Source organism: Triticum aestivum, chromosome 4B (assembly GCF_018294505.1).
Source record: "Triticum aestivum cultivar Chinese Spring chromosome 4B, IWGSC CS RefSeq v2.1, whole genome shotgun sequence".
NCBI lineage: Eukaryota > Viridiplantae > Streptophyta > Magnoliopsida > Poales > Poaceae > Triticum > Triticum aestivum.
The window spans coordinates 475,482,672-475,489,589 of NC_057804.1; positions in this window are offsets into that span (position 1 = coordinate 475,482,672).

Below are 6,918 nucleotides of genomic sequence, written 5' to 3' on the forward strand. Positions count from 1 at the left end.
GCATGCTGGATAGCGGTCGATGAGTGGAGTAATAGTAGTAGATGCAGAATCGTTTCGGTCTACTTGTTACGGACGTGATGTCTATATACATGATCATTGCCTGGATAACCTCATAACTATGCTCAATTCTGTCAATTGCTCAACAGTAATTTGTTCACCCACCGTAGAATACTTATGCTCTTGAGAGAAGCCACTAGTGAAACCTATGGCCCCCGGGTCTATTCTCATCATATCAATCTCCATCACTTTATTTACTTGCTTTTGCTTTTACTTTTTACTTTGCATCTTTATACCAAAAATACCAAAAATATTATCTCTATCAGATCTCACCCTCGTAAGTGACCGTGAAGGGATTGACAACCCCTAAGCGTTGGTTGCGAGTAGTTATCGTTTTGTGCAGGTACGAGGGACTTGCGCGTGGTCTCCTACTGGATTGATACCTTGGTTCTCAAAAACTGAGGGAAATACTTATGCTACTGTGCTGCATCATCCTCTCCTCTTCGGGGAAATCCAACGCAAGCTCGAGACGTAGCAGGGTTTTTGATTCATTAGTATATAAATTTGATTCATTAGTATATAAATTTGTGCACAATATGTAGTTATATTAGCTGTGGTCTTCAATGTGTGTGCATGACGAATGATCAATGTGTTATTTGAATGCAGAGGATGTAGCGATCTGTGGGGAGGACTACAAGATCAGGGGGCAGCATGCTGCGCTCGCGAAGGCCCTGACTCTGGCGTGAAGTGATGTGATGATGTTGTGATGGTGTGATGATGTGAACTGAATCTTAATCTTTTGGGTACTTAGGGTCCGGTTACTTATGGTAAATTTAATGGGCAGTTTATGGTGTGAACTTAATCTATGGTGATGCTAGTAACGTATTATTCTATCTATATTTGTTTGTCCTTATATTTGCCTGTGGTGTATGGTTAGTTCTGTTTAGATGTTGTGAACTAGAGTTTAGGTGCTGCAATGATCAAACATGTTGTTTCAGTGTTGCTTCACTGATCAGACATGTTGTTTCAGTGTTGCTTCACTAATCACTTCAGTGTTGCTTCACTGATCACACATGTTGTTTCAGTGTTGCTTCACTGATCACACATGTTATTGGTCTCATGTTTATTAATCAAATCAAATGCATGCTTTTTCCCACCAGCAAATTATCTATGTATGTTTGTGTAAATTCAAGAAAATGCAAAAAAAATAAACCCTTGGCAAACTATCTATGTTTGTGTAGGAGATCATGTGTGCAAAATTTGAGGTGATTTAGACGAGGTCACAAAAATTTGAATTTGAGAAATATGCTCCAAATGAGCTCCCAGGCTAGGGTAAACAGCCCATTTGTAATCAAGTTTTTTGGACCTACTCTAAATGAGTAAAATGTTTTGTATTAACACCTATTCAATCTATATAGTGTAGATTCGAAGTCTCACTATTTTTTGAATTAATCTTCATATTTTTACATTTTATTTTAAAAAATATGCTTTGATATAAAAAATATTAAAAACACGTTTAAAATATGAAAAATTTAAAACTAAGTTCAGATCCTTCTTATTCACTTTGAAATAAAGCTTTGGTGATTTTTTTTATTTTTTTAAATTTTCAAAAACAGAAGGTAACCCTACCTCATCTCCTTTACTCTATGAAATCTTGTAGGTGATAGCTCATATGTGTGAAGGTTTTCTCATGAAAATGACCATAGACCAAGTTTATGATTTTTGGTTGGTAACATGTCACATAAGACAACATTGTGGGCAGGTTTCTAATTTTTTTTGATTTTTTTAAATTAATGGTGATCATTTGACCTCGATCATGCCAGCTAGGTTTTTTTTTTCATGAAAATGACCATAGATCAAGTTTAGTATTTTTCCTCGTTAGTTTGTCTTATAAAACAAGGTACGGCGAAGGTTTCATATTTTTTTGATTTTTTTAATTAGTTATGCTTAGTCAAAGCTTTCGTAACCCTGTTGACCAGCTCAAACCTCCTCTAAACCCCGCGGGGTTTCGCCTAACCCTAGCTCCCAACGTAGCCGTCCTATCATACCCTGGCGCCAAGCGACAGCCCTCGGATGTGGTCTTCTAGAAGAAATTCCGTGGGCAGGCTACGTGCAGGCTCTGGGCCGTTGGATCACAAGGACGACTCTGCATCATTGGATCGTGGGGCGATCCGCGAGAGGCGATCCTATTGGTTGTGCTCGGCTGCTCGCCCACCACTGACTCCACGAAAAACGGTGGTGTTGGGCCCAAAAGGAAACCAAGCTCTAGTTGGGTTGCTGAATCGCGTCGTTTTTTTGTGAACATGTTGGCTCTGTTTTTTGTGAACGTGTTGGCTCTGTTTTTTTTGCATCATTTGAAATTACACAACAATTGACATTGCATAGAAAATTTAGTTCTTTTTGTTATATACAAATGTAAAATGACCAAATTTATAAGGGCTAAATTTATTTTTATCATGCAAAATGGCCACAAACTATTAAAAAATGGGTCATTTTGCATTTGTATAATGGCCACAAGCCCTCTCTCTCTTTTTATCATGCAAAATGACCAAATTTTTATGGGCCAAATTTATTTTTATCATGCAAAATGGCCACAAGCTCTTCAAAAATTGTCTTTTTTATTATAATATAGGGTTTGACCACGGATTCCCACACGTGCAATTAGCTTCTTTTTCTTCTTCTTTTCAAACCACCGTTTCCCACGCGTGTACACTCCCCATTATGCCGTGGGTTTGAAAATGGGCTACTAACTTCACATTTGACTCTGTTATTGCCACGACCAAATAACACGCAGCACTACGGCTATTTAAGCCACCCTTTGCCTCTTCCATCCCTCATCCATCTGCCCTTCTTGCTCTTCGACCCCTTCTCCTTCTTCTGCATATCCCTCAGCCATGCAGTACACCGGACCAACCTACCGCTTCCCACCCACCGTGCCGGAGAGGCTCTACCCTACCGATGTGTACGTTGATCGTACACTACGTGTGTGGGCGATATCAAGGTTGAGGACCGCAAGGAACTTCACCGAGTTCTTCCTCGTGTTTGGCTACCACCACCTCTCGAGGGGATCTCCAACGATGTTCCGCGTTGAGGAGGTCATCCAAAACCGGGTGGTTGTTACTCTCCTTGCCCACTTCACCAACACATTCGACGCCTTCTACCTCCTCGACCGGGTGTTCTAGTGTGGCTCCGAGTTCATTGCTTTCACCACCCACAACAGGTTCACGGAGTACAACAACATCTTCCCCATCACGACGCGCATGCACACTCTTCCGTACCCCATCGAGAACGCCCTGGAGGAGCAGTGAAAAGGGCGCCCCGAGGAGGAGCGAGGTGGAGAAGGCGGCGGCTAGGGTTCTAAACCCTTTATCTTTTTTTAGTCTATGAACTATGTTGGAGTTGCTATGGGCTTGTTGGCCCTTTTCTTAAATTCTATTATTAAGTTTTCTATCTATTCTATTATTAAGTTCTTCCTAGTTTGAGCTATGTGATCGTGCTATGGGCTTGTTGGCCCTATCTACATATTGGGAGTTGGGACTACATATTTGTTGATTATTTTCTTAGAGAGCTCGGCTTGTTAGTAGGGTTCCCTTGTTAGTACCCACCTAGTGCATGCAAGTAAGATTTGGTAGTAGGGATGAATGAGTACGACTAAGCAAGGGAGTGGCTCTTTTTTACACAAGCCACAAATATGTAGCCACCTAGCTAGAAGAGAGGAATCAGCGATAGTGACCGTCGCTGCATCCGTGGCGGCTGGCGTGCAAGAAAGCTGCTCCGTCAGTGCATCGTGGCGGACGCATCGACGCATGCAGGCTCGGTCGATGCATCATGGGATCGTGACATCGGCGCATGCAAGCTCGATTGATGCATGCGGGCAAGGTTTGCTGGGTGCATGCATAGCAGGCTTCTGTCTTGGCGGCACGCGCAGACGTTTAATAAAAGGGACGGCCCAACGAAACCACGGCCCAATGGTCGAACACCGACACCACCCAACGCGGCCCCACTTGTCAGGTCGAACGGACGACACAGTCCAGCGTGGCCCCACTAGTCAGAGTTAACGGTCAAGCCTTTGACCCGACGGCAATGTCCGTTGTGCCTAGTTATGAGGGTTTCTGGCAAGGGAGTGGGGGAAATTGAGCAAAAGTTAAGAGCGCGGGGATGAATGAGTAGAGCTAAGGAACCAGGGCACAGATGTAAAAATCCCTAATACAAAAACTCTTGCATCATATCATCACGAACAACAGTAGCTAATAATCATCATAGTTATTACTACCAACACTATTTAATCATCATAGTCATAGCTAATCACCACCAACACTAGCTAATACTAATCATCATAGTCATCACCACCAACACTCATTCTAGCTAGCTAATCACTCCTGCTGCTCTCTCTCTCAGGTAAAATAGCATAGCACATGTGGAGCGCTCCTGATTCTTCGTATTGAAGCATGTAGATGAACATGTCTCCTAGTTGTGGGTTGCTCTTCTGATTGCTGCCCCCAAGTACTTCTCTGCGATCCTCCACAATTTTGTTTCAGTCTTTGACTATTAAGACTTGCTCGCTTCTAGAAATCCCGAATGCACTCATGTGAATGTAGGAAGTCTTGGCCGTATGCTAACCATGGACATGCGACCTTTAGTTTCGATCCACTGCGGCACAGCTATCATCGGGGGTCCCTGTTGAAGAACATCGTAGTAACATACTTAGCAATGAAGTTTAGCTTAAAAAATAATGTATGCAAAAGGTGCACTGAGGACAAATAGTAAAAATCTTACCATCTTTCCTAAATAGATGTGACCGTAGTTCACTACGAGCACTATTGATCGCACGTTTTGAGTACTAAGATTTCTAAGTCCAGGAAAATAATGTGTCTTGACAGTATGAAGATCCTCAAGCCATGAAACATAATGACTTGTCTCCTCGCAGTTTAGTTCAGCCCCGGGACAGTGGTAGGTCCTATCTACCAAACACTGGACATGTTTGCTTGAATAAAAATAAGTTGTCAATAGAAATTAGTTGTCAAATATTTTTGAATAAACAATATCCAACACATAAATATGGTTGAGAAACTTATATAATGGTAGAATTGGAGGCGTCTGCACATCGACCCAGATGTCGATATTATCTTCAGTATCATCTTCCGGACGAATATCAAATGTCATAAGCATATCAGGCTCAAATGCATAAGCCTTGCATAGTGCTCTCCATTGTTTGCATTCAAAATGGGTGTAGGTGTCTGTATTGTATAATTTTGCGGGAAAACTATAACCATGCTCGGTCCTCAAGTTAACTCTTTTTACCTCCATAGTTTCCATAGTACTGAAACCAACCTTATCCAAGACATATTCTTGCATGGCAAGGGATACTCTAGTAGAATAGTAAAAAAAATAAATTATAAGTTGAAGCAAAAGAAGCAGAAGTCATGCTTAATTATGAAAAAAGACTTGTCGTTGTGACTTACTGTATGCACTTCGAAGGTGTCATCCAGCTTGATGCTGAAGCACCTACCACCAACTAGGTGAGGCCTGCCGCACAGGCCGCGCTCGTCTTCGCAGTATTCGCACATGCCGAATTCCTTTTCGTCGTCAGACATTTCCTATGTTCATAGTTGAAACATTAATTAAAAATCGACCGAAGGCAACTACCAGGGAACTCAACACACAGATCACTATTACTCAATATGCAACGGGTTGACTTTAGGTCCGCGAGTCTTCCTTCCTAAACTCATATCTCACGTATATTGTGGGCACTCCCTCTCTGATATTGCGACCGTTGGTGATGGTCGCTACTCCTCCTTTCCCTAGTGCATTACGAATATCTAGCACAAGGAAAAGAAGGAGAAGCGACCCCCACGACAACAGTCGGCATTCTTCTTCTCTCATATATGGTGGACACTCCATCACCGATTTTTCGACCGTCGATGATGGTCGCTAATCCTTCTTCCCCCAGTGCATAAAAAAGGTCTAGCACAAAGAGAAGAAGGAAAAGCGATCCCCACGACAACAGTCGACATTCTTCTCTCATATATGGTGGAGACTGTCCTTCACTGATTTTTGGACAATCATGTATGGAGCCCCGATAGACTTAAAGTCAACTCGAAATGTCGTTTAATTCTCTTTCTAGCAAATCCGGGGCACTCGATATTTCTTACATATTCTAGCACAAGTCATGCATAAATTCATAGAAAAATCTGGCATGACCTTTGCTAAAATAGGACATATCAAGAGCCTGAAATTTGCCGGAACGGAAATGAATTAACACTTCGGCAAAACATAGGTCACTCGGAAATGAATGAACACTTCGCAGATGAGCATAAACTGGTGCTCATTGCATTTCAATGGTTCAATATTGACAAAAACATTTCAATATATCTTATAACTAAATACCCTAGTTTGTATTTAGAGGAAGGTGGGGAAGGAGGAGGTGGACTTTTAGCTCACCGACTCGGGTGTAGAGGAAGTGGAGGTATCTCGGATGACGATCACTCCAAGGAGACACGACTAAGCCTGCATATTCCACCGAGTAAAATTTTAATTAGATCATCAAATCTCATATAGCATTCTTTGATGACAAAGCGATAATGACATAAAAAACAAACTAGTTTTATTAATTTTCTTACTAAAAATAAACTAGTCCTATAATAAAATTTTAATTAGATCATCAAATCTCATATACCTAAATTTTCTTACTAAAAATAAACTAGTTATATTAATTCAACTAGTTCAACTTAACACTTACTATAAATAAAAATAAACTAGTTCTTACTAAAAAATAAATTAGTTCTTACTAAAAATAAACTAGTTCTATTAATTTAACTAGTTCAACTAAGCAATTACTATAAATAAAAATAAACTAATTCTTACTAAAAAAACTAGTTCAACTAGTTCTATTAATTTAACTAGTTCAACTAAGCAATTACT